Source organism: Falco cherrug, chromosome 13 (genome assembly GCF_023634085.1).
Source record: "Falco cherrug isolate bFalChe1 chromosome 13, bFalChe1.pri, whole genome shotgun sequence".
Classification (NCBI taxonomy): Eukaryota; Metazoa; Chordata; class Aves; order Falconiformes; family Falconidae; genus Falco; species Falco cherrug.
In genome coordinates, this window is record NC_073709.1 from 5,580,606 (window position 1) to 5,606,926 (window position 26,321).

Below are 26,321 nucleotides of genomic sequence, written 5' to 3' on the forward strand. Positions count from 1 at the left end.
TTGGCTACGCCTGTCTCCAGAGGAATCGGGCAGCAGGTGCACCTGTACGGAGGCACCTAGCCGCTGCCTTTTTGAACTGCCAGTTGAGTGTGCCAGGGTTTTCAAGCAAGAGAAGCCTGAGAGAGAAAGTTGTTGATCCTTCCTGCCTTTTAAGACAGCAAATTTAGAGCGGAGCGACAAGGTCCATGTGCTCTTCTCCATTGGAGGGTAAGTGTCCCAAACGTGATTTCACATGGTCCTATGGTGATTTTGTTGGTTAACAGTGACAGTCCCCTTGGTTACCAAAAAGCCCCATTTTCAAAGCTGGTGCTTAATTCCCTCTTGTGAGTTTTTGTTATAATCTTTGCATGACTTCTTTGTGCTGTTGTGATCATTTGGGAGTGAGGATCTTCTTTTAAATTCTATTTTATTCCTTTTAAATGTGACAAATATAAATACGGAAACAAAGCAGCATACGTTAATAAGAGATGTGTGAAATTTTTGCCTTTTTGCAAAAGCTGCAAGAAGTTGCCAATATTTCTGCAGACGGAAACTATTTTTTCCACTTTCAAATCATCACACAGTATAAAATCTGTGGGTATTTGTGTATCTTTGGATAGATGCTGAAGGTAACAAGGAAATACAGACTGTCTCTTGAGAATTTACACACGCTGGGTCCTAGCTTGTTCTTCTGGCATGCACAACTCCCTGAAAGGCACCTCAGCATCTAGTCATCACCGTGGCAAAACTGCCCTATGTCTGCAAAGAGTTACTGATGTTCTGTGTGATCTTAGAAACCATTCTTAAGAGAGTATCATCTGTCCATTAAATTCAGAGGTAAAATAATCCAAGCACACGATATTCATGGATTTGGGATTAACTTCTGAGTAAACATTTAGTGAGAGACAGATCCTGCAGTCATTTTCAGAGAGCTCAACAGAATAAAATATTATGTTTAGGGAGGACCTCTTCTCCCCAGCACCCCAAGCAATGCCCCAGCACTAAATTCTTAAGAAGTTCAGACTTAGTTGGAAATTTTGCAGCTCACTGTCCTTGTTAATTTGTTCCCTTTAGTGAATTTAATATCCCATACTTCAACTGAGCCTGGCTCATGGCTTGCAAATCCTTTTAGTAGTGGGCTGGTGAGTTTGTACATCATCCTGTGCATCACACGTTTGCTTCATAATCTGTTTCTTGAAGTATTTCTAAAATCCCCTCACTGTAATTTTTCCCTCCTCTGTCTTTCCTCCTTTCGGATGTAGAGGGCTCATACAGGGCTAGCTCTGAATCTGGGAATCTGTCATATTGTTATAGCCGAGGCTCTTGCCAGCATGTCACAGGTGTGCGCAATGAGGAACATAAGGAAAAAAGGGAGACTGTAATTGTCCAAAGCCTGCTAGGATGGCAGCTGCCATCCTGCAGAGCACCTCTGGTGCCAGGGAGCCAGTAAAATCAGGGGAGGGCAGAGGAGGGCCTCCCTGCACTTGTAAAGCTCTTTCAAGCCAGTATTTATACAGTCCATCAGAATGTGCCCAACGTGAGTAAATGTGTGGGGATGTGAATGAGCAAGCAAGGCTTCTGCAAGGGAGCTGAACAACACGTAAAAGTAACAAGCACACTTGGGACTTCTGGAAACACACTGAGGACACTTGGAAGGAGGGACGGTGATTCTGGGAGGCTCTGCTCAGTGGAGCTGTTTTGCTTTGTGTCCTGAGTGCTAAGCCATACTTGAATTGTATTTTACTGAGAATCAGGCAGCTTGAGTTACAGGTGAATGGCTGGGTTAGCTGCTTCAGTCTTGGGTCATTTCTGCATTGTACTTAACTGAATAATACCTTCCCCTTCTTCTTTTTTTTTTTTTTTCCTTTTCTTTTTTTTTCTCATTGATCAAACTGCTTTTGAGAAAAGTGATACTTTGCATATCTGGCTAAGTGCTGTTAACAGCCTCTGCCTGCGGTTTGTTAAAATTAAAAAAAAAAAAAAAAGAAAAAGAAAAAAAAGAAGTGTGATCTTGCTGGAGAAGTAATTTGCTTCTCTCCAACCAATGATGGCTTGCACTTTATGCAAATTGGTATCTAGGGACAACAAATCCCATTTAATACATATGCATAGTTCATAAAAAAAACGACGTGAGAGAAAGAGAAAAAAGATAAAGCAACGAGTCAGCAAAAGAACAGGTTCCGAGGAAATTTATTGTCCCAAATTGGACATTTGTAACAGATGATGTGAACAAGTGTTAACTTTGTTTTCAGCAGCTCTTCACGTACATTCACTAGACATCACACAGATTATGTTTTAAGGATCTGAACTGTAATAAAAAAAAGTGTCTGTGGGCTTTGGAGTGTTGTGTTCCATATGGTTGGGGAAGTGCGGAGTTATTGCGACAAGCATCTTGTGAAGCTCATTACGCACGGCGGTGTTAGATGCGAATTGCTGTGCATCGCTATAGGGTACGTACATGACATCCCACAGTCAGCAGATAGCAACTGGAAATGAAAGATATGAAGGCACAGAGTACAGCTTCAGGGAACATGTTAGACAAAACATCTGCTGGTATCAGAAAGCTGCATTATCAGATCATTGTGGCCATGAATTTTTTATAAAGACTTTTTTTTTTTTTTTAAAGCTGCAACTTTGAAAGTGACATTTTGTGAGAAAGTTTTTGATTGAAGTGTGATGTCAGGAAAAAGGCCAGTCTAGTTTATTATCTGTGTAAGAGCCAATATTGGCAGCATGAATCAACTCCTTTCTCCAAGCAGTTGAGTTGGCCATTCACATACAAGTGCTTTTTCCCTTCTGATCTTGATGCTGATAAAACCTCGACCCAGATTACAGGTTGTATCTTTAGTTCCAAGCTCCTCAGCAAGGAGGTTTCCAAGTTTTATTCCTGAAGGGCACCTTAATGACATGGCTGGGGGGCTACTGAACAAAATTCACCCAAAATGCAGAACCTTTCTGTTCAGAAGATGGAACGCAACATGCTTCGCATGTGCAAAGCACAGGGAGGAAAGCTCAGCAGCGTCACCTAATTCCCCCTCGAGTGGGACCTGCACGGCTGCCAGGTACCTTGTCACCACTGTAATGCTGTCCATCAGCTGCTCTGTCAAGGATGACCACAATTAAAAAGGCCATTACATGTTGCGTACAAAAGCTTCTCAGGCCCACAGGCTGTACTTGGGGAGCGTTGCTGTAAGCTGTGGACTTCTCGGTGCTTAGCCAGGGGCCTCTTACCTACTTAACGTTCCTGACATAAGGGCAGTGAGATGGCATGAAATGTATGTGCATATTGTAACTGTTTACATTAAAATGGACAGGCATTTTCCAGTCTCTCACCTCTCCTGCCCCAGCTATGATTTTTCCTTCATGTCACTTGTGTTAGAGGGTACCGATGAAAAACTGTCTCTTGTTGATCTGCGGATGCTCTCTCTCTCTCTCCAGTCAACTGCCTCAAAACTGTGCATCCCAAAGTGAACAAACCAATTTCCCGTGCTTCACAAATGGTCACTTCAAAGAAAAGGCCAAAATTCCCCTGATTTTTTGGCCTTCCTAAGCCTTCTCCCTGTATCTGTGTAAGAGAGGGTGGGAAAATGGAGGGACAGGTCCAAAAGCATCACAACTTATGAAAGGATTTAGTTGTCAGCAGCAATTTTTTATATAAAGCCATTCATTAATGTAATGGGGGCTGCAGAGAAAGCCAGAGGTGATTCGCACTCCCTCCCAGTTACCTGGGGAGGCTGAAAGTAAGCGAAGGGTTTTGCTGGCCTGACCTGTTGCTGAACAAGGCAATTGTCAGGTGAGGGATATAGCTGCTGAGAGCAGCTGCCGAGAGAAATGGCGCTCCCTGAGATGACAGCCCGTGTAGGCCATGGCTGTAACATCATTTTCCCAACTGCTGCCTTTCAGTAGCATTTAAAAACAGCAGGCCTGGCATATAGCACATGCAGATCAAGGTTTGCCTGTGTCACTGTAGCTAGACAGGAGCTACTTCAGGAAGGTAACTCTGTGTCCTCACCATTGTGTAAAAATAACCCTAATGGGGTTTTGTGATTGCTTCCTTGGGATGAGATTTTCAGAAAATACTTATAAATTTAATGATAACAGAAACAGACCAAAGCTAAGTAGTAGTTTGGGTTTTTTTAAGAACTCAGTTTAATTATAGTTTGGAGGTTGGAGGTTTATCATGAGTTTATCATTTAGTTTTTAAACTTGCTCATATTTGTGGAAAGAAAAAGCTGAATAGGGATCTGCATTTCCCATGGGGCCTCTCCACCGGGCTGGCTCACGTCTATGCATCCAGGCATGAAGCTCCCAAACCCTGGGTTGCTCTGGTTCGGAGGGAGACAAGGAGGTCTGGCCTTATCTGAATACCGGCCATCAAAAACATAGTTATATTTACAAAACTGTGAATCAGAGGCTGCTACATTTTTAATGTTCTTTAAGAGTGTGCAAAGCTCTTTTATCTGAAGCTCAATGGTTCTTTGTTGGCTGCACACCTACACCTCTGGGGAGCCCGAGAAAGAGCCTCTGCTGGGCCTGAGCACCGCTTAGCTGGGAACTTGCCTGGGCAAGCTCATCTCTCCAGACCAGGGACTTTTTTCTTCTGAACCAGTGTCCCAGCATCCTGGTAAGAAACACTGTGTATTTGAAGTTAGGAGGCTGGCAGTGCAGCCCCTCAAAATGAGACATCAACCAAATTTCTTCTTAACTGTTGTTGTCGTATGCAGTGACCCAACACTGAGCAAGAATGAGTCCTGCGGTCAGTCCTGGCTGTGCAACTGTCTGTACAAAGCAAGCGGAAACATTTAACTACCTCTTTTGGACATGCAGTCAGATACTGTTTTATTTGCAAGCCAATATATCAACATATACTAATTCGTCTGTGCTATTGCAGTAACTATGATTTAAATTGCAGAGGCTGAAATGTGAACGTATAGTCCATCCCCTCCCTTTTTTCACCTTAGCTTTTAGTTTGGGCTTACACTATGCTTTGAAAGATTTCTTCAGCTATTCTTCAACTTTTCTTTTTCTGTGTGTGCTCTTCCTGGTAGCAAAAGTATTTCTGAACACGTAAGTGTTTCAATGATGGAGTAGCTATGCTTTCTTGTAGAACATGTCTGTATGTATATGCATGTGCATATATGTACAAATTTGGTAATATATATAAACAGTCTGCCCCATCTACAGATGGTTGTAATTTGTGAAGCTTGCGAAGAGTGCAGGCAGTATGTCTAGTCAGTAGAGCAAGCAGAGGAGGCAAAGCACTGGCATTGCAATGTAGCCAAAGACTATGGAAGATTATACGGACATGCAGCTAACGAGAAGGGAAGGGAAGTGGCTGCAGGGTAAAGAGATATAATGGGTCCCAAATGTGGCAAGCACATATGCTGCCATACAGCAAATGCAAAGTGCCACCACTAGTGACAAGTGTATTGCACCTAAGGAAAACAGCTGTGCCAAGTGCCCACATCCACATTCAGCCTCCTGACCCTGTGTCTTCCTGGTCTGACGTGGATTAAACTGGTCAGGGCTGAGAGTCTCTCTGGGTACACATTCCACAGAAATAATGACTCAGTAAATCTCTGAAATACTTCTTGTATGGCTACCTATTTTGCATTTGCAATCTTGCATTTGCAAGATTGTTTTATTTTATTTTATCTTATTTTATTTATTCTGCTGTGCTCAGTATCACAGGAACACTTTGATTACCTGTGTAGATCATTGCATGCTTTAGTGCACTTCGGTGCTACAAACCCTCCCACATAACCTTATTATTTGTTAATAATTTTTCTATATTTTGAAGAAACACCCTTTGACACCTGAGCTGGATCTCCTGTTCTTAGGCATAAATATAATAAAGTCCCCTGTGAAAGGGTATCCCTCTAACTGGTCCTACCTGCTCTGTATATATTTGAATATATAAAATATTAATAAATGATTCCCAATGTTTAATCATATCCATTTGACTCTACGAGACTCTGTGTCTGTAGGCTCTCTGTGTTAACTGCCTCTGTGATATCTACATACTGCTGATTTGTTGTTGATCTAGAGTTTTTAAAGCAAAATAAAACTGAGGTTTGCAGTTTGATTTGAATTAATCAGGTCTGATTAGACAGGAACAGATCAGGCTGTTCTGGAAATCCCTGTCTCTAAAACAATTTCATGTGCTATTCAAAGAGAAATAGTTCATATGTTAAGTAAGAGTGCTGTTCATTTAACACTGTTTTTTTCAGTGTTACATCTTATGGAGGGGGGCATCATAATCATGTTCAGGGTGTAGGAAATAAAGCATTTTGTTTTATGAAAATACAGATATTTTAGAATGGAGTCACCTGGTGGTAGATCTCATAAATGTACATGAAGAGGTGCTTCCTAATATTATTAGTTTGGGGGTTTTCCTTCACATCGCACTGACTGTCCATCTAGAAGCTTTGATAGATGGAGTCACAAAAACAAAAGACTGTATTTAGTTTAATAAGCCAATTTAAAGAGAAAGGTTGGAATTACGTATGGCAGAGGACAATTATGCAAACCAAATGATTCTTCAATTAATAATGAGATCCATGAAAGGCAAAGGAGAAAGGATCCTCCTCTCAGAAGGAGAAAGCTCGCGGTTCTGTGTGCGTCCTTATGTGGGTACCAGGGGGGGTGAGGGATCACTGAAGGAGCACGCAGGGCCCGAGGGCAGCTCTGCTCTTAGCTTTCAACCAAAGCCTTTTAGGGGCTGACGGCATCTTTTCAGTGGAAAGTCTGCAATGGAAATCTTGCAATCCTAAACAGGTTCACCTCAGACGGTCTCCATCTCACAGGGCTGTTAGAAAGCAGCAAGTGGACCTGGGCTGCACAAGCACCTGCCAGCCCCTAAACTATGAGTATGGTGCCCACTCCTCTCTTGCTTTTCCTTTCCTCACTCTCCGGTTTGCCGCCTGGAAAAACAGGCCATGCAGAGATACAAGCCTACCTGTAGAGCCATTGGTTTGGCCTTTTTCATGCAGCTTTTATCCTGCTTTAAAATCCCTGACTGTTGTGTGCCAGAGCAACAAGCCATATGTTAAAGATGTTAAAGAGCAAATACTTTGCAGACTGCACGAGCATGCAGAGTCAGAGGGGAAGCGAGCAATAACGTTGGAAGAAGGGGGAAGAAGTGATTATCTGGTAGTGATTATTCGGGAGGGCAATAGTGGGAGGTGCTGTAAGTGACAGGGATTCACTATGGGACGCAAATCACTTAAGGCAAAGCCATTAGGATCAATTTAAAATACCAAAGAGGGAGGCTAAAGTGACAATAGCATATTTTAATTGAAATCACAAATATCATTCTGCAAGACATGTTTTAAAAGACCAGACAGAGTTACTTTACCTGAACAGAGGAAAAAGTTTTCCTTTTCTATTTTTTTAAAAATGCCCTTTTTTTTCAAAAATAAAAAATGGAGCAGAATATTTTAAAAAAAAATCTTAAATCCTTTATATATATAAAATTTTCTATTTTGATGTTCTCTTTTTTCTTGATAGGCATATTATAAACTAAATTAACTACATTACTAATGCTTTTAATCTGATTTTAATAGAGCCTAGGGCTAAGGCATGGAGTCAGCATGTGTCCCATTAAAAGAAAAATATAGTTGTAGAGACAATAAACAGCAAGTCCAGATAAACACATTTATCTATGTGTTAGTCTCATATATCGAGCTAAGTAGCCTACGTACAGACACTGAGGTTTTCTGTAGACACTTTTCCAAAGCTGAAGCTCATATGATGGGATTGTTACTGTTTTTGGCAGCAGAAACGTGAACTTGGTGAAGGAGCCTGGCATGGAAAACCACTGAGTTCTGACATACTCCATTTGCTCCTAACTCTTTGATTTCTACTCACAGAATCTGACATATGTTGGGCATTGACCTTGCTCTTTTAAATCAGCTTATTTTAGAAGACCTTTGCAGAATGCTGTCTGTTTGGCCTCGATATAAGCTGTTAGGGAAATGTAGTACAAACACAGAAGTTGTATGTTTTGAATGCCAGAGATGTTAAGTTGAAGAGCAGTTGGTAAGATCTGTACTTCTGACTGCTTTCTGCGCTCTTAACAAGGAAGTGTCCTTAAATAAAAGAAAAGTTATTTATCCTTCATTTGTATAAAGGTTTTTATTTTTAGCAGGAAGTTCAGGACCAGACTTCTTTTTCAGTCTGAAATACTCTGGTTGGGCACTCAGACACTCAGTGGAGTGAAAACAAACATTTCGAAAAGCAAGTGATTGTTTGGGGTGTCCCAGGTCAGAAGCCTCAGAGAGTCAGTGTCTTGTTATATTGCAGAATCAGCCCCAGTCCGTGTTCCGTCCCATCCCCTGTCCCCCGTCCCCACCCCCCCAAACAGGTACTCAAATATGGGGGTAACTTCTCCAAAGCTTGGCGTCTTCCTTATGGAACAACACACTTTAGTCAGAGCATTTCAAGAAGAGCCGTAACCTTCAGTGTGGAGATTTGCTTTCCATTTGTCATAGGGGAGCAGCTTGTATGAAAGTTCACGGTGAAAGTGCTGCAGTCTTGCAAATGCCAGCAGGCATCACTATGCAATAAAACAAATCGCTGGGTCCCAACATGGCAAATTAGAGTGAGGGAAGGAAAGTGCCTTTATGAGATAGGTAGAAAAAATGTCCTTCATTAAGCCTGTATCTGCTGAAGTCAATAGGAAGCTCCTATCAACCCCAGTAACAGCAAAAGCAGAAAGAAACTTGGAAGCGCATTTGGACATGTTTGGTGTTCTCCTGTTGGTGGTAGACAAACTCCTGCACCCTTTACTTGGGCTTTGAGTTTTGGAGCCTGGAAATTCAATCAGCTGGGGAACGTGTCACCGGAAAGGGTTGCTGAGTTCAGCCATATCTGAATAAGTGGCAATAAAATTCTGTGCATAGGAAAACAGGTATCAAACTGCCAAAATAAATGTAAATTTGAATTCATGGTCATATGTAGCTCTTTAGGACAAAACCTGGCTCCATATGCGGCAAGGAGAGGCATCTGAGCTCTGCCAGCACATTAATAATCATCTTCTATGGCCTGTGGACGGCTCTGCACGTTGGCTTCCTCTCAAAGAGTTTGGCTCAGTTGGCTTCACAAACACACAGGAAGGGCATGAAGACCTGTCTTTGTTGACACTGGGTTAAGAGGCTGTGAGCTTTTGACGTGGAACATTTCCTTGGCTAAAGGAGTCAGGAGTAGGTTTTTTTCCCCTTTCTGCAAACTTGTCTCCCTGATTCAGTGGTGGCACAGGGAAGCCCTCCTGTTACTGTGAATAATTCATCTCCAGCACATATACAGGGTTTGTAGTCTGACCCATCAAGATTTTTGGAGAAATATGTGAGCCTTGTGCCATTGTTGCCAGTGCTGGTGGCTGCTACATGTAGGATCAGTTGGACCTGTGCCATCAGTCAGCGGGAAGGATGGCAGAGCTGCTGCCCCTCCTGTAAAGGGAGTCTGCCCGAAATTCCCTTAACCGTCACTCACAAGCTCATTTTTTCAGGGAAATGGCTTTTATTTGTTGTGAATTCTTCATACAGAAAAGCTTCTTACAAAAACTAAATAATGTAACATATTCTGGGTTCTGAGCAGATAAAAATTGAAAGGGCTGGGGTGTCTGTGCAAGTGGAATGATAGTGGCAAGCACCACATGAAGTCCCTGAAGATGGTGTCGGGGGACTAGGTCCCCCGTAAAATGATGAAAGACTCTGATGTAATGGTGTTTTGTGAAACAATTTGAGCATAAATGCCACATTCTTTCCCATTAACAACTGACTTCCATTGTACCAGGATTTTTTATTTTTTAATATGTATCTTGAGCACACTGAGAACAAAAATTTCCTTTGTGATAGTGCTGCAGGAAAATGTAAAGGTTGTGGTGGACTAAGAATTGAAATGTAAATCACACTTACACACAACCTCCTGCTGGGGCCCAAATTTTTATAGATCGGGTTCTGCAGCCCTGATGAAGAATCAGTGATCTGCCTTTCCTGGGATTCACAAATTAGTTGTGGTCTAAGGTATCATTTCCTACGATATAATTGTAACTTACCAGATAAAAGTTTGTCACTGAAGACAGTCCCCTGATCTTCCATTATTTTTCCAGCTGCAGTGCCACTTAAGGATCCTTTCACAGACAATGCAAACACACACATCACAGCTCCCCACTCTGCAACATGCTCTTGCTGAATATAAACATACTGTACATATTGATCCTCTCCCCCTTGTTTTTTTCCTCCCCCAGTGTGCAGGTGGTAGAACACTGGCTGCCATGAACTTCATGTTGAAAAAAAGAAAGAAGAAAAAGCTGTGGTTTGGAGGCGGCTAGAGCTGCTAGATAGCAAACTGCGAGCTTGTAACGTCGTGGCTGCTGAAGTCGCTACGAGGATAATAGGGCATACATGCATTTGTGGATAATTCTGTTTGCTAATTGCTCATGAAATTTCAGGTAAGGAATATCCAATTCAATTTGTTATAATAGGTAATGGCCTGGGTTTTGCTTTTCAGGGTGGGGTTTTTTATTATTGTTTTTATCGCTGTCATTACAAATCCATGGCTCTCCGTGATTGGAAGAACACTTTACAAAAAGGCTGAGGCAGTGCTGCGTGGCAGCACGGGAGGTTTTTACCTGTGTACCTGGCAGGCAGTAACAGTGCGTGTCTCTCTGCCATGCTATACCCCAGAGGTAATAGGACTGGAAGAGCACAGGTCCCTCTGAACGCTTCTACTTGCCTTCGCCTCTCTGAAACACAAAGTGCCAGCCGGAAAAGCTGTACTGGGGCAGACACTTTGGGTCACCAGCTCCTGCTTGTTGAGGCTGGGCTTTATCTCTGTTGGTGGAGACACTTCCCCTACCGAGGCGCCGTGCTGGCTCTTGCCATCCCTGAAGCACAGCATCCATGACGAGCCCACAGCAGGTAACTGATTGCTGGACACAAAAAAGTTAGAGGAGCTGGATCCTGCCCTCCTCTTCTAGAAATGGGATGCAAACCGATTTTTACAGGGCACTGAATCTATGTGAATGATAGCAGCACGCAGTTCTTAACAGTTGTGAGCTAGTATCTTAAACATAAAGAGACAGCTTTGCTTCTCAATGCCCCGAGCCACTGAAGCCTCCCAGGAACCGTTCTGGTAACCTGTTTCCCTTCCAGCTATTTAGAGGTTCTTGGCTATGCAAAAATATGCTGAATACTATCACCAATGGTGATCATAAGCTCAGAGCTGAGTTCTCTGATCTGCATCTGCTTGCCATCCTGCAGCTAACTAGTTCTACTACTTATTATTAACTAGCTACCAGCTAATACTAATAGCTACCACTGTTGCAGCATTTAAGAGTTACATACACCTTAATGAGAATTAGCATTTGTTGACAGCCATGGTGGGAGTTGCCTGTCTGTAGCATTTCAGGGGTCCCCATTGCTGTAGTGTTTGATTGCCTCCTTCGGTAATCACAATTGACACTAAGCAAGTTTTTCATAGGTCTCATTTGGCTGTGCAGAGCCAAAAGAGATACCGAGCTCTGCCTGTGGTTGAAGAGGGAAGAGGCCAATAATAATATATTTCCTGATAACAGTCCCTTCTTCTCTCCACCCCCTCACACAGGAGTCACACAGTGCGCAGGGACAGAGTTGGGGGCTTTGCTGCCACAGAGGAAGGTGGCTGCCAGGTTTTGCCAGGATGGCGGCTGAAGGTTGCCCTTGCTCAGGACAGACTCTCGATTCACCCTCCCAGCAGAGCACTGGCCAGGCTGCTAAAAACATTACTTTTCCGTGCTTCATTGTCCTACATGAAAAGCTCTTTCACTACTTTTTTAATATGTGGAGAACAATTTAGTCATTTGAACTTAACGTCAATTGCCTTCTTCATTTGGGAATATGAAGGTAGTTAAAATGCTACAGAAATTCTGCACACCAGCAGTAAATAACTCTAGTGGGCCTTTCAGTGCCTATTTAAAAAAGGGTGCATAATCAGAATCAAAGCAGTGGGTTTAAAAAGTGGGGAGAAATATAGGCCCCTTGCAGCTCTTGAAGGGAATACGAGTACATGGCTGGTGCTTCTTTAGGAATACCAGTTGCCTGTTTGGAAAAAGAGGTGCTGGGGAATGCCCCGGCCTCCCTGGTCAGCTTCCCGAGTCCGCTCTGCAGAGAGAGGCATGTGTTATGCATCCCGCCTGCGGGGTCTGGCTCAGCTTTGCACAGAGAAGTGAGCTTTTTCCATTTGCTACTGTGGAAAGAAACTGCTTTCACCCTTACCCTGAAGAAGATGAGCTATAGGAATATACAAGGGGCCTTTTTTTATAGTTAGGGGGCCAGAAGGGGAAGCAGTGGTCATAAGCAGAGATTGGAAGTTGGGTTGTTAAGTAAATCTTAGGCTGTAGCTGGTTTTAATTTATTTTCTGTTTTATGTGCAGGAGACTAGGCCTTGCAGGCCTGGCTAATATCAAAGCCTGGGGTTTTGTAGATTTTTAATCAAGGTCCACTTTGGGGGGTTCTGATTTCAGTGGTTGTGGATGTGTAGGGGTTTTTTGTTGTATTTTTCTTTTTTTCTTGCTGCAGTATCTGGATTTCTTTAGTTAAACTTTTCCATTCTTCAGACTTGAGCCAACTGAGTGATTTCAAATTACCCAGCGCTTTCCAGAGAGGGCTTTTTTGTTGTTTGGTTTTTTTTTTGGTTTGTGATTTTTTTTTTTTTAAGCAAACTTGCAGTCCAGTTTCTCTGTAAATCACAGATGCCATCTGCAATCCTACCCCAATGTCTCACTAATTTGGCATTCTTAGTGCTGTCTAAATAGTTTATTGTTCATCAAATCTGTATGAAGGGAATTTTATATAAATTCTTTGTTTGTTTTGTCCCTCTGCTGGCAGGAAAAGTAAATCCCAAAGTATTTCAGCAGGTGCTATTAATATGCAAATAATGGAGAGTACACGAGGTCTAATAGACCTCCCAACTACATGGGAGGTGTCGCTGTTGGAGCAAATTAGCTTTCTGTAATTTGCATGCTTTTCACAGCCTCCTGGGATTATATTTTAGATCAGAGACAATAAAAGCATATGCTGTTAGTTTAAAATGTAACTAATTTTAGACTTTGAAACCATTTTAAACTAACTTCATAGTGTTAAACTGTTATTTGCAAAGAAACTTTTTACAGAGCTTATAATTTTCATGGCCTTTCTTTTCCCCCATTAACTGCTCCATCTCTCTTTTCAAGTTGAAAGTGAAGAAGGGAATCTTCCAGGTGGCTGCATTTTGAAAAACTCACAGGTATTTCTCACAAAACCAGGTCCAGATTGTCCTAGCCTGGTTCTGAGTCTGCATTTGGATCCTGATAGGGTCTAGACTGACCTTTTTAGGTCAAACTTCTTCCCTCCCCTTTGGCATCTCCACGAGATGTAAATCCATCCAAAAAGCATGCTGTGGCCCCTGCTGATCACTCACACAGGGGGGACGCTGCTCGTAGCATCAAAAAATCTTCTTTGCTAACCCACTAAAGCAAAGAGACACTGAGCTGATGTGGCACAGATGCCCACTGCGCTTGCCTAGCCTGCCCCTAGAGATAGAGTCTATCGGAAAAGTCTGTTTAAAACAAATGGGGAAAAAAACCGCAAGGATTTCAGTGCACATTCAGTCTGTGGAGTCGAACATTATTGAACTGTACTGGCACTTTATCAATGGCACTTTCCAAATTGATATTGACAGCAAAAATCATACTGTTGACATCTGTGGTTTGTGACAACTTGAATGATAGGGTATCAGCTGTTGTGCCTGAGAATTTGTGTCTTTATTTCAGGTGCTGCGGTGATTGCTTCTTCTCCAAACATGCCGTGCTACTGGAAGGGAGTGGCCAGGTAGGTGCATGCAGGGCAGCTGCTTGGAATCTGTCCCTTACCCCTGTGCCTGCTTCTGCTCCTCTGTCCTTGGGTATTTGTTGAGCTGGTAGGAAATGGTTCTCCTGGCTCACAGCACCGTCCTGACCTTGGCTGGCCCAATTCCTCTTGCTTTGAAGAACCGTAGCAAGAGGTTTGTTAGAGAAACAGCAGGTTTAGCTGATGCAGATATGCTTCAGCAGCAGACTGTCGTGGTGTCGGCTGAGGGAGTTGGAGAGAGGTAGAGGCAGTCATTTTATTTTGTCTTTCTGCCAGTTGTCCCATTGCCCGGAGTATGTGATTTGTGAGTTTCTTTTGGCACAGTTGCTCCATTGCTCATATATCTCTGTGCAGTGTTTCCAGGTCACTTGGTCCTCAGGGTGGTGGCCATCTTTTATTTCAAGAGGGATAGAGTTCAGGGGTAGGATCAGATGTGTGGAGGAGATGGCAGCCAGGTGGAGATCAAGTTAGCGTTGTCAAATTTATTTCTAGCATGGGAAAGGTGAGTGTTAGCAGGAGAGAGTAGGTCTGAAAGATGTCCTTTGAGACAAGGCCAGGAAAAAACTCTTGGGATGCAATTTTGGCTGTACAGCAATGTGTGGTAAGACTCTTCTGAATTTTGGGAGCCACAACTTTGCCATCAGTTTCTAGAAGTATATTTCATACACGCAATATATGGAAATACTTCTTTCCAGTTGGGGTGGGGGGAGAAGGCAGGGCTCAATTGATGCTTGACTTAATAGTATTGTGAGTTGTGATCTTAAAGAACTGTGTTCAGACGTGACCAATGCACTGAACCCTGTGAAAGGGAAATCCCTTCCCAGCATGAACCCATTGGAGTTAGCAGAATTACAGCCGACTGTCGTAAAGACAGAGAATTAAACTGTCGAGTTCATTCCCACTCCCAGAGGTGACTGCGCCACTAAACTGTCGGTGACACAAATTATTTTCATTTTTCAACAATAGGATCCAGAGGTGAAACGTGTGCTCTTTAAATGCTGCTCCTACCACACCAGGCTGGGTTTGCTCTGGTGTGCGATACTGCTATGATGTCCCACGTGCTGTCCCTGGTGCCCCACAGGCCTTTCTGCCGGAGCTATCGAGCCTAGCGTCTTTACAGCCCAAACCTGAAGATGGTTAAGTTTTAAAATAACCATTCCTGTAAACCAATGTGAAGGAAAAAAAAGTGCTGGAGATGACTTGTGATAATCTCATTGAAAATGCTGAATGCTTTTCTTTCTCTCATCTCACCCTGAATGTTTTCTAGCATTAATACCAGTGACCTCTCACTTCTGCTGCTTTTCTTTAATGGCATGTGGCTTGCCTATTATAAGCCTATGCACTGGAGCTGGAAACGCTATCTTTATTTTAAAAAAAAAAAAAAAAAAAAAAAAAAAGAGAGAGAGAGAGGAAAAAAGGGCTGTGATTACTCAGGTGTCAATACAAAAAAATGAGATGTTGTGCCAGATGGCTGCATTTGTGAAGCAGAGTGTAGTCAGAAGGAAAGTGGAAGGAGGCAACTGTACAACAGAAGTGTGAAAACATGACCAAAATACCTTCAGCCTTGTTTCACCAACACTGGATTAGGAGGCAACTGTGGTGAGATGCAAGCAAAGAAAAGCATGAGGGGATACTATTTGGAAAACAAAAATGTCTTTTAGTAATGAACTGCTTGACTTCCTCCAGCAAAAGCTTAGAAGTTTACAAACATCAAGAGACTTTGCTATTAAATGGAAGGACTGTGAAGCAGTAAGCCTCAGAGCACTGTATCTGGTGTCACTGCAAAATGCCACATGCAATAGAGTAAAATATTGATAGCAGGCTGTGTCACAGGCTTAGTTAGCATTATAGCAGGATATGCTGCTGCCAATCATCTGTAAGTAACCGCTCTCTCCAGTGACACAGACAGTCAACAGCTCCGTGCCATGGCTGCAGATGTCCAGGAAGAGTTTTCTAGCAATGTGTGGGAGGTGCGTTACATCTTACGTCAGGCATTATTTGCGCAGTTTGCTCGCTGCTTCGCCCATGCCCACACAAGTGATATCCAGGAGCCCACGTACTGGTGGTCAGGATTAGTCTCTACTCTCAGAGTTAAAAGTGGTGGGCCTGTAATAACAACACTGGCTGGTTTGTATTTCAAACTGTTTGGACACATCGCTCACCTTGTTGAGCAGCTTTAGTCAGCTTCTGATACCAGGGCAAAGCACTTGCTGAGCCTGTGAAAAAGCTGAGCACTTGGCAGGCCCGTGGGCAGGCACTGCTTTACCCTCTTATATACCGAAATGGACCCTGGGTTCTTCCAGCTTTGCTTCCATGCTGCAGGTTTTGGCTGTCACATGGGGAAAGGTTTCAAATAATTTGTTTGATCTGAGATCAGAAATCCAAACGTTATGGGTTTTTTCCATGCTTGAGCTGGCTCTGCTCAAACTGCTTCAGAGCTCCACGCTCTCACCTCCTCTGCAGTCTCTCAGGAGTAAAGGAGGACTCTGACATGGGCACAGAGGAGGTCAGTCTGAAAGCTTAGCCTCCAGTTCCCTTGGTTATATCTTGGTTTACAAATTCTGTTTCATCATGAGGGTCTGAAATCTTAGTGTTCTTACGTTTCAGTTTGATTAGGACATTGCAAGGCAGATCTGTGTTGATTTTCCCCAAACCCATTCCCAGACACACAGCTTCCTCGCCCTCAGCCCCCAAAATGACTTCAACTTTTTGCAGGTACTTCCAAGCAATGAACTTCACCCAAGTATATTGACGGTAGGTTACATTAGTAACAATAGGTATAGAGAATGTGGCAGGAACGTGAATCTTCCTCTGATTCTTGTTCTGTTAGTACTAAAGCTTGCATGTGAAAGTTTCATTCTTTTGTTTTTATAAAATCTGAATGTCTTTAATAACTTTGGATCAAAAGTTTATTCTCCATGCCAGGAAGATGTTTTTTTTCTGTTACAAACTGCATTGTCTTATTTGGGGAATATGTTCACAACTGAGAAAGAATTGCCTTTATTAACAAATCAAAAGCTTGTGCTGTCAAAACTGAAATCATTCTACCTTTTTATGTGCAAATTAAAGCTTCTGTCAAACCTTCAGCCATGGTGCATTTAATTTGTGGAAATATAAAAATATCTGGCTTAATATTAAAATATTCTGCATGAGGAAGGAAATATTTTACGTGATACACTGCATTCAAGATTCTCAAAAAATCAGATTTGAAAGAAATAAAGCGGTGTTTTAACAGAATTTATTTTTCCCTACTTTTGCCAAAGTTCAGTGAAGTACTTAAAAGTTATACAGGTGTTTGAATATCTTGTTGGATCATGGCCTTTGGAAGTGAACCAAGCTAAATGTAAGTGTGTCCAGGGCATGGGAGCTACACCCCCTGTACTTTTTCTTATAAAAGGGTCACAAGATTTTTTTATAAAGTAATGGCAAAGGTACTGAGAAATTTTTGAGTTTAGATTCAGTAAAGTTAGGGTAACATATAAAAAGCAGCTCTTGGTTTCACGGTGGTAACTTGTGTTTTGCACGGTCTTTTTGTAGAGGATAAAATTCTGATTATCTAAAGTTGGGCACCGGTTCTATAGGCTTCCAAAATAAAGAGCCGTCTGTTTACCCAGCGGCACCTGGGCGCTCCGTGTTTCTGGAAACCCCGTAATGCGGACCTTCATTCAGCAGCGGCCCTCAGCACGTGCTTTATTTCAAGCACATGAATGAGGCCACTGATGAACCCTGATGTTTAGAACGGGGTGTTTTGTTAGATGCTTAAATATACATAAATCCTATTTTAAGCAGCCAAATTTAGAAAGTATTTGGAGACAAAACGGCCCTGAGCCTGGCTATTTCTGTGGCGTGTGGTCAAGCTGTGAGGCTGATAGCCACAACTGGCATTAGTACAGCAAGTTAATATATACTAAAAGTGAGCTCCTTTCAGCTGAAAGCAGGTTGAGTTGGAGCTTAAGACAGTCCATACTTACTCCAAGTGTATGCCTGCCAGTTTCTTTCCCCTTTTTAATGGGGATAACAGCACATTGTCCTACCATTTGCTTGTTTCTGTTGGGAGAAGGAAAACCCTAGTCTCTGACTGCAGTGTGGCAAACCGCCTGCAGGGCCCCCTTTTTTTCAGTGTGGTCAGTGTCTTTAGCTGTGTTTTGGCTTTTTTTTTTTTTCTAGAATCCCTGTGGACTACTTCACGTTTAATTCCCAGCTCTCCTTCCGTGACCAGGGAGCTTTTACCACATCTCTTTGAGAGGGGTCCTGCCAAGGCAAGCTGTGTTTGTCCGTTGTTTTTTTCCCATCAGATATTCTAATATCTAGTCCTGTCTTTGGGGAGGTTTTAATGGTGTTGAGTCCATTTTACCTCATTATTTCCAAGGCTTGAACCAGGGACATTTGCCCTTCTGCAGTGCTGAGAAGAGAATAAGTGGCTGTATCTTGAAGAGCAGATTCATTCCCTGAAGTGGCCCATTCCCGATGATGCTCAGGGCAGGGCATACAATTATCCTCCCAAAAAGGCTGCCTGAGCAGTGCATTAGTATGCGTGTGTCTAGGCTGGCATGTGCCCATGCAATCACAGCACAGGTGGTGTGTTTCCAGCCACCTGGCCAGCTCTGCCGCAGCAATGCTCAAGTGGAAGAGTCCTTCCAGCCATACTGGTACAGTCTTGACCACCCATTTCTCTTGAGCAGAGGGTACAAAAATATTTTATGAATTTTGGGAACTGCTAGACGTTCCTTTTGGGTGGCAAATGACTATCTCCAGGGATCTAGGGCACCTACTCCTCTGCTGCTTTTATGCCAGTGATGTTAGCAAGGTATAATTCTAGCATCCTAGTATCTAAATCATTTAGCTTTTCTGGGCCATCTCTGTGAAGGGAGTTTCTACAGGCTGAATGTGGAATGTATTAAATCTGAAGGTGTTTAGTACTGGTATTAGGTCGTTAGCCATCATTAATGGCAAGACAACTATTGAGTCTGTGGGTTGTCCCAGGTTTTGCCCACATTCTCTTCTCAGGTCCACTCCCCAGCATGAATTATATGATCTTCATATTCTGCCTCTCACCATTGGAAACCAACAAAGTGGTCTGGGTTGGGATCTCCTATTTCAGGCCATAAACATATGATCCAGCCACCCTGTAAACTACATTCCACCAGCTCACCGCTTTCCGTGAATTCTCAAGCATACCTGTGGCATGCAGTGGAGGTCAGGTCTGGTCCCTCCAGCTAGTGAAAATCCAGCCCAGCAAAGCTGCAAGGCACAATAATTACTCGAGTGCTGAGGCTTCACCCAAACGGCAAAGTTGTGCCTCAGTGCTGCAGTCACGACATCCTTGGTTTCTGCCAGGAGACTGTAAAGTGGTGGAGACTCTGCTGTCCCCGTGACCTGTTTCTGTCAAGGATTCAGGGAAAAAGGTCTCCAGACTCCATGGTTTGCTGTCAGAAGGGCTGTCGGGAGGCAAAGTCACAGAGGTGAGCGCACTGGTAAGCTGGACACCTGCCTCCTGACTTTTCCCCAGTCAGGAGTGCTTTAGCCTCATGCACTTGATACTTTAATTGGCCTGTGTGCAAGCTGGACACCGCTCTCTTTATTATTATTATTATTATGCAATCAAGACGCTACTTACTTAAAGAATGTGCTGGGGACGTACTATTTATACAGGAGCTATGTACACTGAGATCCATTTTCTCCATGGTGATTACAGATAATGTGGTAAGCTCTGCTTTGATTCATTAGTATAGCAAAAGGGATATTCAGAATTATTTGGTATAATTCACAGCATTTCAGAATGCATATATTTTCATAATACTCTAAATCTGCTGCTTGTGCTACTAACTCAAGCATGTGATGACTGGTTTGCTATAGCACTGTCATCTTAAAATTGCGGTAGTGCCATTTTTTCACTGTAACTGGCCAGCCTGGAAGGTCATCTGGCACGGTACTTGTAGCCAGTGACCACTGTGCAGCAATGCAGCTCTTTGCAAAGCTGCTTCTGAGCTCACTGAGGATCGCTGACACCCCCGGACCCCAGCCTTGCAGCAGACCCCAGCACTGTGGATGCCCAAGTGAAAGCCACGGGGAACCTTCCATAATGGAGAGACATTCTTCTCTGCCCCCAAGAACACATTTTTCCAAAGTGACACTCAGAAAAAAATACCTTTAAGTGATTTTGTTTCTTGGCCTGAAAAAAAGAACCACTGTGTTAATTTTAATTAGTTTGTTTTAATTAGGAGGTTATTTTTTAATAATTTTTTGGATTAAATTTTGTGCTCCTTCTACTCTGTTTTTTTTTTCTGGCAAGGTGAGTAAGCAAACTCTTAGGATTAACAATGAATCACCAGTCTCTCCCCCCTCTCCCCATTTCACATTTGTTCCTTTCTTACCTTATCAGGACCATCCTTCTGGCTGCGGTGCCCTGGCCACGACTTCATCTAACCCAGTGCTGGATGAGCCTCCAGAGACTTGCCACTTCATGCAAACAGTTCAAAACTCTTTCCAGCCAATGGTAACCTTTGGCAACACAAAATCCTTACAATTTCAAAGTGTGGGTTCAAATTTTAAGAACAAAATATCCAGACTGCAGTTTCTGACAGCCATTGAAATTTTTTCACCCAACTGTCATGTGCATGTAGATCTCAGAACCACCACCCTCGCAGCAAAGATTGTCCAAGGCACCTTTGGAGATAGATAGGATCTAAAAATATCACTACTTAAGTGATTAAACTTAGCTTTACGCATCTGAGACAATCATGTGGGGCTTTGTTTCCCTTTTGCAACCCCCACCCCAGTGCTCTGAGCCCTCCTCAGCTCTCCCCGACTTTATTGGGCACTGTCGTGTATTCACACACCTCTGGAAATCAGTTGCATAATTTAAATGTCTAACTTCAGTTGCTTGGTGACTGGGTTTTTCTTTTAGTATCACAGATTAAGATGTTCAAATTATTATCTGAAAATCTTTATTTAGCCCTGCTGAGTTTCTTTGGCCCTTACCTGGCAAATGGAAACGTGATCGGACAGCCTTTCCCCTCAGTTTTCAGCTGCTTCTGTTCCAAATCAGAGGTTGCACATGTAACCAGTTTACCCAATTCAATTCCCTCTATCAGTTATATATTTTAAAAATAATTTTCTGAAAATTTCCACAGCAATTATCAGAGAGAATCATTTAACAAAGAGAAGCTGCTTTCATTGCTGAGATTCCCTCAAGTATCTATTTGCTTCTCTGTCTAAACATCTGAAATGTTTGGGTAAAAATTTAAACAAGACCAATAACTGCACTTAACGCAGAAGATTTCCACCTCTAGATTCTATATTTGTAGCTTTGTCATGTTCCTTTCTCTTACTGACCTGAAGAAGAAAATTTTTTCCTTATCTGATGAAAAGGTTGTCTGTCATGGTGTGGTTATTGCAGCACAAAATATTGCCTAAAACTTGACCCTGAAAAAAAATTGTACAAGGACAGTTTACCCCAGAATTCCAAAGGAGATGAAAACCTCATTCTAGCCGAAGCAGTAAGCTTGTTTGGGTGTATAAAAGTAGGGTGATTCTAGAAGTCCTTCATGGAGCCTCAAATTTTAAATGCACTTGGCCTCTGATCTTGGCTCAACCGATTTTTCTCCTAGCGTTACTCCACTGAACTCAATCATACTAACATGGATTTTCACTGACATGCCATTCAGAAATTTAAAAAATACATGCATTAATTGGTGTGTGGCCTGGAAAAAAACCTGCAGGTACTTTTAGCCTTATCAGATGAAGCCATTCTAAAACCCTGTCCATAATCATGGCACTCAAAGAATGGGCTTGTACCGATTTCTGCGGGCATTGCACTGGGTCCCCACCCAGCAGAGGGTTTCCCACTCCTCCCCCATTATATGATGCCAGTTCTTTCTGCCCCGCTCTGGCTGGCTGCAGCGCTGACCCGCCTCCCGTGCGTTTGCCAATAATGCAGAAAACTTGGGACAGGTGTTCAGCTTCAGCAGTTTGCAGAGAGGAGGGGAACAGTGTGACACAGTCAGAGCTTTTAAATAGTATCAGTTCTTTCATTTAAGAAGCCAATGAGTACTAAAGTAAATAAACATTTACAGTGCTCTTTTCACCAGTGCTGAAGAGATCACAGCACGAGCTGTACCCCGTCTAGTTGTCTTTCCAGAAGTCTGACTGCCTTACTCTTTTTCTATCTGGTCAGGACTCTTACTGCCCTTAATAGAATTGTATTTGTGTTCAATGACTGTTGCTACCCAAAAAATGGGAGTAATTTATAATGAATTAGTACCTCCACAAATGTCTCAACTCCTTTCTGTTCACACTGTCCATGAACAGACTGTGATATTTTTTCCCTTTTTTTCCCATTAGACATAATTATTCCCAAAATCATTTGTGGAGGAAGGATAGTTTCTTCCTCCCCACATAGCTGGTTCAGAGGCAGAAAAACAACATCATAGTATTTGTGCTGAAGACAAAAGGCATGCTGCACACACATGCTGGTTACGTGCCACTATTTCTGTTCCACAACAGAATGAATGTGTCTTATGAAAGTTTCTTCATTTAAGAAAAAATACCAGTTACTTATCTGTGTTACTCGTTCCGAGTTCCTTTCTGCAAATGTTTTTAAGTGTTCTGGTTCACTCACCATATGGAGCATTGTACTTACTACATCTCCATCTATTGAAATAGCTATTAGCATAGCTGGAGAAAGTGAATGCAGCCCCCTAGCCCCCTTAAATGCACAGGTAATATTTCATGTGGAAGCTGTTGCAGAATTTTATATTTTTTTAAATATAGAATTCTCAATTAAGGACTTAATTATAAAATATCTACTCATTCTGCTGAGCACTTAGCCAATGCTCTTGAGACCTTTAGGAGTAGTTACCTGAGTAAATGTTCACCACTGCAAACAGGAACCTTCACTCTGGTACCTGCTTAAGAGCTGTAATGAAAAACTGAACCTAAATAAATCCTGTCCAAATCCCTTTAAAGTTGAGTGTAGGAGGCAGCTATACATAACTGGCCAAAAGAGATGACTGGCAAACCAGCCCCAATGGTTTGTTTTTCAGTGAGACACAAAGCCAAAAAGGGTCTGTTTTCTCATGCTAACGAAGCCCAAGGTGACAGAAATTTGGCAGAGCACCATCCCACGCAGTTACAGGCCAGGATGTAGGAAAGCCAGGGCATTACACTTAAGTATCATTGAACACAAACCCACAGCCCACCCTGGTCCTAAAACTTAATCTAAAATTAATCCAGAGCCAAATGCCTTCTTCATAGTCCAGCTCTATGAAACAAAGTGTTTTTCAGATTAAGTGATAAATATTTTGCCAATTTAAAAATGCAGTGTCCAGACCCTGATTCATTTGCTTGCTTTCCAAAAATACTTTGGAGATGCTAAAAGTCTCCAAAACATGCACAGCGAGCTTCCAAGCTGAACCAACTGTACAAGATAGCAGTCACATAGAGGAGATGGATTTTAGGACATGTGTGCTGTACATCATATGTATAGTCCTCAAGCTTTATCAATGCTAGAGTACAGTGCTTCAGGGGAGAAAAAAAAAAAAAAAAAGGAAAAAAAAAAAAGGGAAAGAAAGATCAGCACAAACTATAAACAGAAGGCTTTCTTTGGCTCATTTACCCAGTTAGCTTTGCATTAATGTTCCCACAACAGGACTTACATAAAATTTTTCATGCCATGCACAAGCGTCCTCTGAATCCTGAAGCGATCACGTTAGTTGATTCAACAGGAAGAGGTGCAGCAAAATAATGTCCTCTATATCAGGACATCAAGAGGAAGAAGAAAAAGTCAATTTTATATTACCATGCCAGCAAAAACTAACTATTTTTTTCACAGTCTTTTTAATGTTCAGCTCTTTGTGTTCCAACCTCAAACCCCCAAGGTGTAAACACAACAGCTTTCCCACATCTAAGAGTGTGTGGTTGCTCTGGATCACAGTTTGGGGATGCTCTGACCACTCGCTTGTTACTGGAGCGATGGGTTGGCTTCGTCCCAGGTAAGGTACCGGCCACGTGGATTCATGGTGAGGTGTGTGCACAAAAGCCTCCTCCAGAGTAAAACCAAACAGCAAATGCAAACCTCTGCCTCTGCCAGACCATGCAATTTACCTTCAGCTGAAGAACTGCTCTTCTTTGCCACTTCTTTCTGAACAACTAGCCAGCTCTGCATTTTAACAGAAAATGTTTGAAATACAAAATTTTCAGGTGACAGGAGGGAGAAATTTGAGGTTCCTTAAAGTTACTACGAAATCGATAAATAAATGAACACTGGGTGTGGTATTCCGTTACCAGCCTTTCATTTTTTTCCCCCCCAGAAAGCAGTTTCCAGATGGATTTTCCCCAAGATGTTAATATTGTGCTGGTTTTAACGCTGATTGAAGCAAGGTAGCAAGTGGTTATTACAGCCCTGACATGCCTGTTCTGCCAAGAAACAGCATGAGCTTTCAACTCAGAAAACAAGGTGAACTTTGTTGTTTAATCAATCTGCTTTTGCCTGCCTTGGCCAGGTATGCAGGGTCATGCTCACAACGGGGATGACTGTTAATTTATGATCAGCTTATTTGTATTTTTCTTAGTCAAATGTTCAACCCAGAGACTTCCCCCTCCTCCCCCCACCCAGGAAAAAAGTTGTTCTTTTGAAGAGCTAGTCTGCTGGCACTGTCCCCATCAAGTCTTCCCTTTTTCCCCTTGAGTGTCTTGTGAAGGTGGCCAAACAGCTCATGGCTCACTGTGGTCACTGCCCCGCTAAGCCGTTAACTGGGAGCTTATTGCCAATGGACTCCTCACCTGAGGATCTGCTGCTGAAATAGTAGAGGTTTGGGGCCGTTTTGAGCGAATCTTAGAGTAGTAAAGTTGGACATAAGACTCGTCTCAGTGTCCTGGCTTAAACCCTGAGAAGGAAATCAGTCTTTTACCTACAGTCTTCTCTGTGTCACTTGCCTTTGTTTCGCAGCAGCATGACTCGGTATAAAATGGCAGGGCAGCTCAGGGCTGTGTCCTTCCACCAGCCCATAGCCATGCAGAGTGCTTTACCTTAATTTGTCCCTACAAAAGTGAAAAAACCATCAGAGTAATAGCTTACCCTTTACCGGATGGTTTCTCTTCTGAAAGCTTCTCCTGGATATGCGGAGTAGGCACTTCATCTATTCACCGAGCTGATGTTCCTGATCTTGAAACAAGAAGCTGAAGCATTTTGGCTAGAGCCAGGCAAAGGCAATCTTTCCATTTTCTGCTTCTCAGAGTGTCTTTGCAAATGAACAGCAGTCTTCAAATATTCCTCTTCAGCATGAATTCCTGTTCCATCTTCTTCATTACCTGACGACTCAGACCTAGTCCGTCAGATCCGAGGTAGGAATACAGGTCCTACAGTATAATGTGATGCAGACCCAACATTGAAAATGGGATGTAAATAGTGGCAGTAGGGTGTATATTAATTCAGTTGGATTTTTCCTAAGAAATAACGTGTAAATTAAAGCATTACTCAGAAAGGAGTGCACAGTGCTTAAAAATAAACCCTTGATGCTCAGGGTCCAAATATTTCCGTATTCTATTTCAAATGCTTAATTAGTCTCATTTTCACTCAGTATTCTTTAAAACCAAGGCATGTTCAGTGAAGATGTTGCTGCTAGGATGTGTGTGCTTGTATTTGTGTGCATGTGTAGGCCCATGAGCAGGCCTACAGCAGGCAATAGAGCTATTGTTTTCAAAGCTGAGTTACTATTTTGGCGAAGCGTTCATATTTAGGGATATGAGGACTGCTCAGCAGCCTTCAGGAAAAAATTTCCATGGGTTTTTGTTTCCATATTTTCCAGTTTTACATTCCTCAGTTACAGCCTGTGTTGAAAAATGTCTTCCAGTGTCAGACCTTCTGAAGAGAAAACCCTATAAATTGGTAGAAAGCTCAACCTCTCAGAGCAGATGCTTAGGACTATCGGCTAATATGGGAATAAATACAAAACGCGCATCTTAGCTAATACCACAGTATACCTGTGCTTCTGATTTGCTTTCTGTTTTCAAAATCTTGCCATTTAAGCAGCATGGCAGCATCAGCTCTCCGCACATATTGAAGCCTGAGAAAACAGTTCTGAAGGACCAAAAGAAGCAAATAAAATGTATTTGTTATTATGACTGACCTTAGGCATACAGTATGTGAAGCTGCGGGAGTTGTACACTGAATCTCTGATGATAAGTATGGTGATAACTGGTAAGACTGTGCTGAACTACTGTGAAACAATTCAGGTAGTCAGCAAACAGGGCTAATTGCTAGTTTGGGGGATATTATGGGTAATTTACTGCCCACTGAGGGCTTCTACCTAAAAATAAGCTTTTTTTTCCCTTTTTTTTTCCTTTGGACAGGACTTGCATGTTAATGTAGAATTCCTGATGCAATTACATGTGAAGAGGACATTCAGATGCACTTCCGTAAATGCCCTTCTGCTTCTCAATTACATTAACTGTCTTCACAAATCCTCTGACAGA

General features: G+C 42.5%; 1 long non-coding RNA gene across 12 annotated transcripts in view; it reads right to left on the reverse strand.

Annotated features, from left to right (window-relative positions):
* Positions 1 to 2,151: 2,151 nt before the first annotated feature.
* LOC129737253 (uncharacterized) overlaps positions 2,152 to 26,321 on the reverse strand; it is a 229,998-nt gene continuing 205,828 nt past the window's right edge. For 6 of the 12 annotated variants that reach the window (XR_008734922.1, XR_008734921.1, XR_008734915.1 and 3 more), the window contains 2 exons: positions 25,830 to 25,926; positions 15,220 to 25,205 (listed from right to left, as the gene is read on the reverse strand). This is a non-coding gene — a long non-coding RNA (uncharacterized LOC129737253). Of the gene's footprint in view, positions 15,007 to 15,219; positions 25,293 to 25,829; positions 25,927 to 26,321 lie in introns of those variants that run through there. The other 6 variants (XR_008734925.1, XR_008734917.1, XR_008734923.1 and 3 more) reach the window with 5 other exon arrangements.